This window comes from Girardinichthys multiradiatus, chromosome 14, assembly GCF_021462225.1.
Source record: "Girardinichthys multiradiatus isolate DD_20200921_A chromosome 14, DD_fGirMul_XY1, whole genome shotgun sequence".
In the NCBI taxonomy this organism is placed as follows: Eukaryota; Metazoa; Chordata; class Actinopteri; order Cyprinodontiformes; family Goodeidae; genus Girardinichthys; species Girardinichthys multiradiatus.
This window is the reverse complement of record NC_061807.1, coordinates 32974640-32988241: the sequence shown is the minus strand read 5'-3', so window position 1 is coordinate 32988241 and position 13602 is coordinate 32974640. Positions and strand designations below refer to the sequence as shown.

Sequence of the window (13602 nt, the reverse complement as noted above, 5' to 3'; positions counted from 1 at the left end):
CTGCACACAACAGGCTAAGCTATTCAGCTAGCTGTCTGATTCATACCTGTATCTTCCAGGTGTATGGGTTTGCTTAAAATGGGCACCCAGGTTTGACCGTTCAAACTGTGGCTTACCCAAGTCTATGCTTTAATGGGGTTAATCAAGCAAACATGCAAAAAAAAAAAAGGGAAAAAGGGAAAGAATTTTTTTGAAATAACCCAGAAACCAAGTTCAAAATAAAATTTTAAAAATGGGAAACGAAACTAAACATTCAATGCTGTTCTTAGCCTCAAAAAAATGTTAGTGTTCTCTAATATGAATCACCTACCTTCCTGTTAAACAACTAAGTTAGTTTTATGAGTCAGGTCAAAACATGCTTCACACACTAAAAAAAACCCAGCAAGAATGCTTAAAATTTTTCAAAAGTGGTAATGAATGATCTGTAACTTCAACTTTCAACTTTAAGTTATGCCCTTTTGATCATAGGTGATGGAATAATCTGCCTGTGTTAATGAATTGAGTGATAAAAAAAAAATAAATAAATATCAACGTAGGAAATGCAATTCGCACTAGTGACCACCAGATGGTACTGAGTGCAGGTCTGCGGTTTGGGAAATCCAGCTGCAATCTGTAATCTATTAAATGGCCACCAGATGTAGGTGTTGTTCTCTAACTGACTGGGAGAATGTTGGTCACAACTGTAATTACGCTCAGTGGACACTGGGGGCAGGTCTGCTGCTTATCAGCGCTGGTTTTTACAGCTGCAGCAGCAGTCTGGCGACTGGAAATTAACTTTAACTTTTCCACAAGTTAAACCAACTTTCACCTTGCATCCACAACAAACACCTCTGAAAGCTAATGTTATCTTTTGCAGTAGAACTGAGCACAACCTAATCGAAATCCCCTAATTCACAAACGTTCTGTGCGAAACTCAAGTCTCCCAATAAACGTTTAGTTAACGGAGATCACAACTGTTCATTCTGTGCAACAGTGATTTGATGTCTGTCTTTTTAAGGCCCGTCAAAGGGACGCCATATGTTGGGAGTATGATTATTGATTGAATAATCTTGATCAATAATTATAATTACAAATCATAATCTGACAAAATCAATTTCTTAACCATAAATCCTCATTTACGAATCGAGACCAGAGAGGTTTCTGGTGGTGTAATTGTGGCTCAACGCCTCTGACAATTACAACCGTTAAATACTCCGTAATAGTTAATAACTATTGCCGGAGATGTCACTGTTTAATCGACCGTTTCTGCCGAAACGTGTGGAACTTGAACCTTATTTTGACTGACACATCACTTTTTGCACACAATGAAACACCAAACGCTCTCTCTTTATCTATGTGAATATTTATTAATTTTCACCTACTCAACATGCAAAATTCTACAAACACAGGGGTAAACAACATCTAAATAAACAAAATCAACAAACGGTAGTGGGTATGTATTGAATCAACCAGCAGTTTATGGCACTACAGAGGAAAGGAGAAGATATGAAAAGGGGGGTGTGGTGATGACTGGTGGGGGGTTGGAGTGCAGCTTAGAGTGTCTTTTATGATCTTCTGATCATAAAACTTCCCCCTTTTACTCCTGAACACAAAGGATTGATAACTTTTGGCGGCAAGCTAGCACAGTGAGATTGAAGACAAAGGTAAAATGGAGAATTTTACCATGAGGTCGTTTTAACAGTCCAGTTTTGCAACGCACCCGCGTTCAGATAGTAAACAAAGACAGCTCTGGGGGACACGGCGGGTCCCGATATTACATAACACATCAAAGTTTCAACAAGCAAGGTTACATGTACATATTATTCAGAACACATGAGATCCTAACCAGCGATTCTGATCGCTTCTACAACCTCTGACCCTGCCCAGGCCTTCTAATAAAGAAATTTAAAAAAAAGAAATGGGTTTTACTTGTGTCGTCTTCTTCCTGAGCGAGGGAATTCGAGCGAGGAAACGTGGGGTTAAGTTAATGTGCGTCCACAATTAACTTCAGGGGAACGGTCAGTCTTTGTCCTTCGGTCTTCTTGACAAAAAGGAAAAATATGATCTGACCATCAAAGTTGACTTGAAAATGAAACACGGTAGCGATTCATCTCTCCGAAACTCCGTGTCTCCAGTTACGTGTTAACTCACGTCTTCGATCGGCAAAAGTGAAATCTCTGGCCTTCTTAGTTCAGAGACTTCAGTTATGAATAGTTCGTTGTCCAACGAGAGAGAATGAATGAAACTCTTCACAGAGTTCTTCTCTTAAAGTGACGCTCTTCAATCACCAGATCGGTTTCCAGCAGAAGGCGACTTTTCAAACATGAGCGCCTCCTATATAGCATCCTGTGACGTCAGACTGGGGACGCCCAGTCATATCAGTCGCAATGCTCGATTGGATATGTAGGAGCGGGCTGTCCTGGGTACAAAATGGCCGATGCCATTGGAGGGGCACAGTGACGTCCAACAACGTGCAGATAATCCAATACTCAGCAAACAAGTGGTCCAACAGACTATAGTGAAGTTATTGACCATTTTATACATATTTTACTGAATATTTGGCTATTTAGGCTATAGTCTTTGGGAAATTCCAATTTTTTTTAAGTATTAATTTCCAATCCAAGAAATGTAGTATGAAACACGTGAGATCACTTACACATACAATGATTTTAATGACAATACACCTCTCCTTGGCGACTTTATTGAATATTTCTCCATCATATTTTTTTGATGTTGCAATTTGCAGACGGTCCCTGCGCATTAGAGGAGCAGCGATCTCTGCATAGAGGCCAATGCAAGTCTCCCAGCGTGATGTAGGCTCGTTTTGAGGAAAATATGATTGATGCTCACTGTCTGCCTTGCTGTGGTTGCAGAGCGGTGTTGGTTTTCTAGAGGCAATGTTCCGCTGATGAGTTATTGATCTGGAAAAGCCGAATCTGTGAATATCTTTCTAACTTTACCGAAGTAAGTTGGCGACCAACTTCCTCCAGACTGTCCAATATAGTGGAGTCAACCTCCACATCCATCTCAGCTTGGAGCTGATTGAAATCCTCCATGACCCGTGCAAAACGAAAATGGAGGTAGTCATTTTAATCAATATCATTTGCCAATGACCTTAAATCATTGCCAATGGCTGTAAGAGAACCCTCCATGGTGCCAACCAAAATAACTTTGGTAACGCAGTCTATTAGCAGCAGGATCTGGATCATACACACAATTCTAACCAATGGTGCTGAAGACAAATGTTAGAACCACCCACCTCATTAACATACGGAGACAGAAAAGCAGAAATAAATACAGAAATAAATGTAGGAAGAAATAAATAGAAGTAGAAATAAATGAATGTATGAATAAATAAATGTAGAAATAATTGTTTTTATAAATAAATGAATGAATAAATACATAAATGTATAAATAGATAAAATGGAGAAAATAAATGAATAAATAGATAACTAAATACATTTATATGTGTATTTATTTATTTTTATATTTATTCATTTATGCATTTATATATTTATATGTGTATTTATTTCTTCTTATATTTATTTATTTATTTATTGATACGTTTATATGTGTATTTATTTATTTACATATTTATTTTTAATTTTGTCATTTTTGGTCCCTCACAGATATCATGACATATCTTTATTATTATTATTAAAATTCTGGCCTGATATTCTAATTATCTGAGGAACTGAGTTTTGGATTTTCATTAGCAGTAAGCCGTAATCATCTAAATTAACAGAAATAAATGACTGAAATATTGCTCTGTGTGTAATGAATCTGAATAATTAATATCCAGATCTCTTTAAAATAAAACAATGAAACAAATAAACTTTCCTGTGATATTCTGATTTATTGAGATATACCATTGCTAACTATATATATGAACATATATGAACATGCTGGAGCAGTCTATGAAATATACCCTGAAGAATTTAAAGGGCCAGCAACTCCTTGGTAATGTTCTCTACCTCGGGTGTTGGATCACTGAGAGTGGTTTTGGTGAAGAAAGAAACATGTTATTTGCATTAACCTACTTCCGGCACAACTTAGGAATCGGAGGTAGCAGCAGACTTCCCATGATGCCTCTGTTTGAATAAGAGCACCCCCTCTCCAACAAGGCGACCTCTTCCAAGCCGGTTTTTCATCGGGATAGGAGGGGAACAAAGCACGCTGATGTTTCTTTGCTTTCAAACAGACATAAACTCTTCAACTGGATCCAAGGATGTCATACGATCATCGATCATATGCAAACATAAGTACGAATGAAATACTGTCTGGGTATCCGGTATTTTCATTCATGAACGGGGAAATTAAGGTGTAAAAATTGCTTACTTTCTCTCTGAGGCCTGCAGAAGTAAACAGTCCCAGAGAAGTTCCCTACAAAGAAGCAGGCTCTCTGAAGCCGAGCGGAGCGGTCTCCCAGTCTGGAAGGAAGACAGCAGAGACCCCATCACCATGGTAACGTGCAGTGTGGTTAGCAGACACAACGAGCTGTTTTTCATCCACAGCTGGAGGTTAGCGGGAAGCTAACCCTTTGTTCACTGTGGATACCTTCTTCAAACTTCATCATCGCTTGGACAACATTCCTCACCACGGTTCATGAGGTTAAGTGTTTTGGACAGAGAGTAATAGAGAGATATTTAGATTGAAATGATCTAAACGTTTTTCATTTTATGAAGTTTGGTTTTGTTGTGTTGAACTCAGCTATCTTGGTGCTAGCAGGCTATCTGCAGCACATGTGCTCAGGTTGTGTTCTTTGTATGTTTTTAAAGTTAAGACAAACTTTACTTGAAGGATGATTTTAAACAGAACATTGATCATAACGCGCCGTCCGCGCTTATGCATTTTAATCCTTTTATTAACCCTGGTATTTTAAAGGTATGTGTTTGTTAGCTTTAACTGCTAACAGCTAAGAACACATGCTTGTTGCTAAAGAGTATTTAACAGAAAGGTTGTTAGTCTTCAAGCTAGTGAATAATAGTCCCTAAACATCATTTACTAAATTTGATAACTAAGTAAACACCATTACGCCCCATTTCTCTAGAAAGATTTGGCTCTTTTCCAAAATATTCCCTTAATATTTCTTCAAATATTATTTTAATAAATAAAAGCAGCTAATTAGACACTGTTGAGAATTAGTCATCCAGAAGGTTGGTTTATTCAGCAGATCATTATTTAAAACATTATTTTATTAAAATAATATTTTAGCTGATCTTGCATTAAAGTGGTTGTCTAAAGATATGCTGATTATTGACTAAGTTAATTTCAAGACTAACTTAACTTCACCTCCAGATTCTTCAAGATAATCCTTGGTTCTCAAACATAAATAACATTGCATGGTAATGTTGCATCACTCTTTTGGTCATGGTTTTCAATCATCTTTTTAATCAACTTGTTTATATTGTACATAACCCATTAGTCTTGATTATTCTTTAATTCTGCTTGGTAGTTTAGTTGAATTGTTTTAGTATAGTAAAGAGTTTGTTAATTGAAATATGTTTAACTTTAAGTTGACTTATTTTTGTTAATAAATTCTTGTATTTTAAGAAATTGTGTGAATTCATTCCATATATGTGCAGAGTTTATGCTGATCAATAATGTCAGAGCTTGTCTCACCCTTTTCTACTTTGTCCTAATACCATCGCCTTACTGGGCTGGTATTCACAGGACAACCCTTAACAGACCTAAATATTATTTGATAAAATATAAAATATTAATATTAAATAATATTTTCATATTCATAATTACAACAACTGTTAAAATAAATGCCACCTTTGCCGCAAAAAGAAACCTATAATCAGTTTATGGCCACCCCAATGAAACTTTTTTTGGCACCGCCACTGGTTAAGGCACCTGCTGTTTGGTTACTGGGCAAACAATTTGGCAGATGATGCAGCCAACTTGGGACTCCACTTCATCCTGCAACGCCCCCACGGATGTACGCCAGGATCCTGTTTGTGGAGTTAAGCTCTCATCACCATCAACTCAGACATCCTCTCCCAGCTCAAAGTCCTAGCCTCCACCTCTTAGTGGATCACTAACTTCCTGAACAACCAGCAGCATTAGGTGAGACTGGGAAGCATCTTCTCTAGTACAAGATCAATAAGTACTGGCGTCCCCATGGGTATGTTCTCTCCCCACTCTTCTTCTCCCTGTACACAAATGAGTGCACCTCAGCGGACCCGTCTGTGAAACTACTGAATTTTGCAGATGACACCACAATTATTGGTCTGATCCAGATCACTCACCATCTTTGTTAGTGTTTTTGGTGGTCTAGTGGTTACGATTTAGTGCTCTCACCTTAAATACCTGTGTTTGATTCCCAGTTAGGGAAAGTACTTATATATATATATATAAGTCTATCTTGGAAAAGAACATCAAGAAGGCTTTAGCTGATTAAATAAAGATAATTATTATAAGCATAAGTTACAGAATGTAAGTTACATAATCACAACCCTCTACCATATTTGTTTCCATTTTCCTTTTTGATCCATCCATTGTATTATAAAGACAGATTAGGTTCATATGGAGACCAAATTGGGAATTTAGTGGCATCACAAACACAATTCATTTATTTATTCAATTTAAAGATTTACACAAGAAATTCATGTCATATAATCACTCTTACTGTTTTACATTTAAGCATCTTGACGCTTTGGCTCATGAGTCGAGCAATTGGATGGAAAGCCTCGGAGCTTCAAGAGGCTTCATCTCGCCATCACCAGCTGCCAGCCGTGGAATGAAGATCAGAAGTCTATACTTAGTTGTAGGCGTGATGACTGGAGATCCAGGAACACAGTAGAAGAACTTGGTCTTGGCCTGGAGGTTGCCTTGGAGAAAAATGGGATCTTTTTTGTGTGGGAAACAACACAGAGAAAAACATGAGAACTAAAAGGGCTTTAGTTACCACATGGATTATCACTCAAGTGATGAAGGACTGGAAGCCAGTTCCTCATGTACATCTATTGATGGCTTGATGAAAAACAGGTGTGCAGGAGCACACCTGCTCAGATCCACCGTCTGGCAATTCTGGTCTAGCTGCTCCCTACAGTGGAGAACTAAGGCTCCAGAAACACAAAACCAACCACACAGACACAAACACACCAGATTCACACACAATGTAGCCCCCTTGAAAAATAAGGTAATCATTCAAAGGAGGTTGGCTCCCTGATTTAATTAAGAGCTGCGTATTTTAGTGCACAATGTTAGGAAATAGGAGAAACACCTAGAGGACTCCTAGCTAATCTGGAAAAATAGTCTATTGTTGTATAAAAAGATTTGGCCAAGCAAGAACAGCTTATTTCTCATCATCAATAGAAGAGAATAAGAATAATTCCAGGTGTCTTTTTAGTACAGTTGCTAAACTTACAGTCATAGCTCTGTTGAGTCATCCATTCCCTTTGTCAGAGTCTGAGTCTTTGTGTGTGTGTGTGTTGCGTGTGTATCGTGTACTTGTTTATCTAACCACTCAGTTTCCAGTTGGTTCTGGAGTTCTCAGGTGCGCTGGATGACAGGTGTTTTCCATCTGCTGATTGCTTGGAGGAGTACTGAAGTGGGAGGCTGCCAACACTTCGATGCCAGAGTGTTTGCCTTAGTGGTAACAAGCTCAGCCTCTACTAAGTTTGTGCTTCGTTTTTTGTACTCACGTAATCTTGCATTTTTTTCCCACGCAGGTTTCTACCTGAGTCTTTGTTTACCTTGCTGAGTTTCGACTCCGTTCCAGAGCATCTCTGAGCATCTCGATTATTAACTACTAAGTTAAGGAACTACCTTCTTTTGGATTTCTCTCACTTCCGTCTGAACCTTTCGGACATGGACCAAGCTGGCGGCTCCCCGTTTCCTTCGGCTCCAGGACCCAGGCATCAGCACACCTGCTTCTTTCTCCTTCTTGAACATCGGCACCTGAGCTTCTTTTTGTTGGCACCAAGCTCACAACAGAGAAGACGACTGGACAATCCTCCTTTGCAAGTTAAGACTCTGAATCTCTCTACCCCTGGCGGTTCTAGTTACGACAATTTATTAAGCCATTTCTCAGATCTAAGTAATCAGTTGCTTTATATCATTTGTTTGTTGACCAGTTCATTCTTCTTCCTTCCCTTACAGTGGGTGTTCCTGTCCTAGACTCCTTTTATTGACAATAAAAACCAAAACAATGTTCCTTCTGAATGTTCTCTGTATGTGGGTCAAATCTATACTGAAAATAACACCCTTAACTCTCAGCAGTAATGACTTTATTGGATTCCTGATCTAATTAAATTGATAATATCAGAAATGTTTCCTCTCGAACATGATTACTTCATCCTCAGTACGTGAGACAGCATTGAAGGTAACTGTAGGAGCTGATCTGTGTTTCGACTGTCTTGATCCAGTTGAGCTTTCTGAGTTATCTATATTAGCTTTAGCTAAACCTTCAACTTGTATGTTAGAACCAAACCCAACCAAATTATTTAAGGAAGCGTTCCCTTTGATTACCAGCCCAATTTTATATATGATTGATCTATCCTTGGTAAATGGCTATGAACCACATGCTTTTATGGTAGTGGTAATTAAACCTTTACTTAAAAAACCTTTGCTTTTATTTAAAATTGAGCTTCTACTGTGACTGTCTGTGCTCTTTCATACTCTAGGCTTGAAAACTAACTCAGTTTATCTGCTTAGTTGTGTTCCTCCTAGATGAAGCTACTAAAGCTGCTACTACCTTTTTAACATTTCACTTTTCTTCCACATAGAAAGTACTCCTGGGTCAGTGCTTCTGTGTTTTGTCTCTGCTCTGTTCTTTCAGACACCCAGTCGGTTGTGACAGATGGCCGCTCACATTCTTCCTTTTAAAGGGGAGTGTCAATTTCCACTGTCACTACATGCATGCTCATGAGGGATTGCTAACGTCACAATGCAAGCGACTACCCACTGTCGCTACATGCTCATCCAGGAGTGAATGCTGCAGGTCACTGACTCAATGCAATCTCTGGGTTTTCTTAGAAAAAAATTGACCAATTTGAATAATAAACTGAATTTCACTACATTGCTTGATAACTGGGATCAATTGAAATGTATGTTCTTGACTTGGAATCTGTATGATTCAACTGAATTGACTTTGTAAAGTGCCTTGAGGCGACATGTGCTGTGGACCTATAAATAAATTGAAACTGGTGGGGTCTTGGTGGTTGAGGCAGGTTCAGGTCATTGTTATATCTAAACACAAGACTTTTGAAATGATTTCAGAACATCTTTAAGCTTCAGTGTCACAGCAGCAGATGAACCAGTTGAATGAAAGTTCCAAAGTTTTTCACAACTAACTCATCTAGTTGTCTGAAATGTATCTATTCGGCACTGCGACATATGAACCATCTCATAATGAGCAGCAATGACACTTATGGTTAAAATATTCAGTCTTCAGTACCATCTAGTGGCAGGTAGAGGACACTGCACTTTTTCCAACTTCAGGACCCTCACTGAGAGATTATACTCTAAAGTTAGGTTATGAAAAATTCAGTAGTTCAATATATTTGGAGATGGCAAAACAATCAAGGTTAGGATTTTTTAATTTGTTTAATCTTCTAGTCTTCAGGCTAATAAACACTGTGAGCTCTGACACCAGGGCCTCTCAGTCTGATCAACAACAAACTACAATATTTACATCCAGTTGTCTCCTGCTTATATCTGGTTAGCAGAACTTCACTGAAACCAACTCCAGAAGATTTAAGTGGTTTTGCTGCTGAAATGCAGCCATTTTCTACACCTGCTTATTCACTCTGAACTTTTAACACACCATTAACACACAAACTCTCTAGACAAGAATGTTTTTTCAATTTTAACTTATTTTCATTTAAACGCCTGTAGATTATCACTTTAGAGTTTTTAACATAATCACCTAAGAGGTTTAAGTAAAAAAAGCTGAAAATGTGCCACACATTTAAATGTAAATAATATTTAACATCAAATCATCATTAGCATTTTAAAGCTGCAATACTTTCATTCAATAAAACAAAAAATCAATATGGTTTGTTTTTATGACATTTTATTAATCTGATAAACAGTTCATGTAAAAGAGCTCACTGCTAAAATATAAACTAAGGAGGGATGTCTAATATCTGGAATCCATTTTATTAACAGACTTGTAATAAAAGCACATAAAGATGTGGGATTATCCAAGGTAACAGCTTTTATCTCATTGAATATACAGCAGAATAAACCATCACAGCATTCAGCTACACTGCTGCATCTGTTGCTGCTGGACTCCACTTTCCTGCCAATAGAGAGATGATTTGTGTCAGATATTTATCAGCAATAAAAATGAGTTAAGGCCTTTGAGAGTTGAACATGTTTGAAGATAAAATCCTAAATCTGATTCTATTTCAATGATTCACTAAAACTGGTAAAATATGAAGCTTTAAAACCATGACAGCCTTAATAATGTAATATAAATATATTGAATAATAAAGTATTAAGATGAATACAGAACTGCTTTGTTCTGGTTGGTAACTGTTTTAAAAGCTGGAGTCTACAACAGAAACCAGATCTCAGTTGTTAGATAACAGCTTTGTGATCATGGTCAGGATCAGTTTATGCTGTTACAGAGTAAAGAAAGATGGGACATTGATATTTTGTAGTAAAAAAACTTTAAGTGGAACCTATAAATGTGGCAGAATCATTTTCTTAAAACAAAAGACAAAATAATGTCACTGACTGTCTTGTTTTTCCAGCTGTTTTCTATGAATCTAACAATCGTCACTTTCTGCTGATGACTAGAGTCAGTATGTAGATGTTAACCATCTGAACTCCATGTTGAGCTGTAATTACCTGGTTTAACATTAGCGTAATCAGAACCTTCTGCTGGGTGATGAGGCCTCTCTGCAAAGATTGTCACATGAATAAAATGGAAATTACACAAAAAGAGAAAATTATTGTTGAGAAAAATCAATTTTTTAAAAAGGTTTTTGCACACTAGTGGCTTTTATTTTTTGACAGTGAGCTGACAGGAAAGGGGAGGAGAGAGGGAGAAAGACGTGGCATGTAGCAAAGGTCAACAGGCCAGGACTCAAACCCATGATGGCCTGAGTCGAGGAATAAGGTCTACAAACATGCGACACCGTCATGACCCAAGAAAAAACTCTTAAACTTGTGTTTTATTTCTTGTATTCTAAATGTTGGAGTAACTCAGTCTTCTTGCTGAAGTGTTGAAGTTCTTTGTTTGAGTATTTAACATGTTGGGATTCATCTGCATCTGAATTATTTCAGCATTTTACATCAGGGGTCTGTAATCAGTCTCTGTAAATCAGCCAGCATCTCTAACTGCTATAAAACATTAACTTTACCTTTTCCAGAGGTTCTGCAGGGTTGGATTGTCTCATAGAGGGACGTGTCACCTAGAGGCAATAAAGCAAGGTTAAGGTTAACTTTCTAATGAGTGGAAAAAAAATAAATGATGAAAAATGATAACTGAGGACCAGTTTAGTAAGAAAGAGAAAACATTCAATACAAACAGCATTAATGCAGGAATGTGACTTATTAAGTTGTTTTATGTTTAATTATTTGTTTTCTTTGTTTATAAAAATTAACTCAGCAGAAAAAACAAAGAAATCTAAGAAGTGATCAAACATCCAATTATTCATAAGGATGATTAATCTGAGACCAACCATGAAGCAGAGAGCTGTAAACAGGATTGTCAGTCTGGGTCACTCCATGGTTTGTAGCTGAGGTTTGATTTCTGCTCTCTGATTGATTCAATCTGAAAATAATAGAGACATAAAATTATTGATGAAAGTAATTATTTTTGATGAATGTTTAGAAACAGAGAACAGATGTTTCACACTGACCTGATATCGCTTAGATCTGTGAGGACATAATTTGTAGAGAAAATTGTCCAACTTTTAATTCATGTTAAAAACAGAATAAATTTGAACCATTTGATCAAATAAAGTATTTAACTGAATCTAATTAATTGTGAGCAGAAAAAGGTCTCACCTTTGGACCGTCTGTAGCGCCACAACAAGACCAGGAGAATAATGAGAACGATTCCACTAACTGGTCCAAAGATCAACATCACAAGAGAGCTGACAGGACTGGACACAGTTACTGGAGGTAGGGGACATCAAGAATGAATCAATATTATTTATCTGCAGATTTAATGACATCATTCATGAGCTGCAGATAAATGTGGTTTCAAACTTGAATTCAGAGAGAAATCTGCAGCACATAAACATCCTCAGTGTTCACCTTGTTCCTCTCTAACAACTAAATGGTTTTACTGAATAAAAAGCATCAAATGTTTTCATCCTCCTCACCTCTAACTGACATCCAGCTCTGTAGTGACTCATTTCCTGAATGTTTACACTTGTAGAAACCTTCATCTGACTTTGACACTGCAGAGATCTTCAGCTCCTCTCTGTTGTCATTGTGGAGGAGTTTGTTATTGTGATAGAAAAACACGTTGGAGAGTAGTTTTAGTTCTTTATCTCTGCAGCTCAGAGTAACAGGATCTCCCTCAGTCACAGGATGGACGGGGCTCACCAGGATAGGACCATTAATATGTTCTATAAAACAATGACAGAATATTAAGTTTAATGTTACGTTAGCAGTAAAACAGGTTTTATAATGCAAGCAGTTGTAACATTAGAGAATATTAAAACAAAATGTCTTTTTATTTGACACCACCATGGTGGGTTTCATATCTAACCATGATGAGACCCACTACAGACAGGAGGTCCACAATCTGACTCAGTGGTGCTCCAGGAACAACCTCATCCTGAACACCAGCAAGACCAAGGAAGTCATGGTTGTGTTGTAAATATGAATCTGAGAATATTATTTAATATTTTACCAAATAATATTCCGGTCTGTTAAGGATTGTCCTGTGAATACCAGCCCCATTACGGCGATGGTATTAGGACAAAATAGAAAGGTGTGAGACGAGCTCTGACATTATTGAACAGCATAAACTCTGCACATATATGGAATAAATTCACACAATTTCTTAAAACACAAGAATTTATTAACAAACATAAGTCAACTTAAAGTTAAACATATTTCAATCAACAAACTCTTTACTTTGCTAAAACAATCCAACTAAACTACCAAGCAGAATTAAAGAATAATGAAGACTAATGGGCTATGTACAATATAAACAAGTTGATTAAAGATGATTAGAAATCATGACCAAAAAGAGTGATGCAACATTACCATGCAATGTTTATTTTTGAGAACCAAGGATTCTCTTGAAGAATCTGGAAATGATGTGAAGTTAGTCTTGAAACCAACTTAGGCAATAATCAGCAAACCTTTAGACAACCATTCACAATGCAAGATCAGATTAAATATTATTTTAATAAAATAATGTTTTAAATAATGATCTGCTGAATAAAACCAACCTCCTGGATGACTAATTCTCAACGGTGTCTCATTAGCTGCCTTTATTTATTAAAATAATATTTAAAGAAATATTATTGAGTATTTTGGAAAAGAGCCAAATCTTTCTGGAGAAATGGGGCTTAATGGTGTTTACTTAGTTATCAACTCTAGCAAATGATGTTCAGGGACTATTATTCACTAGCTTGAAAACTAACAACCTTTCTGTTGACTAGCCTTAATGCTAGCACACGTGTTCTTACCAGCTGGCCG

The 13602-nt window shown here is 37.2% G+C and overlaps 1 protein-coding gene and 1 long non-coding RNA gene across 2 annotated transcripts in view; one reads left to right on the top strand and one right to left on the bottom strand.

The window, feature by feature from the left end:
- Window positions 1-13602, bottom strand: part of LOC124880404 (sialoadhesin-like) — a 264206-nt gene that overhangs the window by 50153 nt on the left and 200451 nt on the right. The gene's annotated exons all lie outside the window — the stretch shown is intronic.
- Window positions 7458-8143, top strand: LOC124880432. The gene is made up of 2 exons (XR_007041337.1): window positions 7458-7582; window positions 7659-8143. It is a non-coding gene; the product is annotated as an uncharacterized LOC124880432 (long non-coding RNA).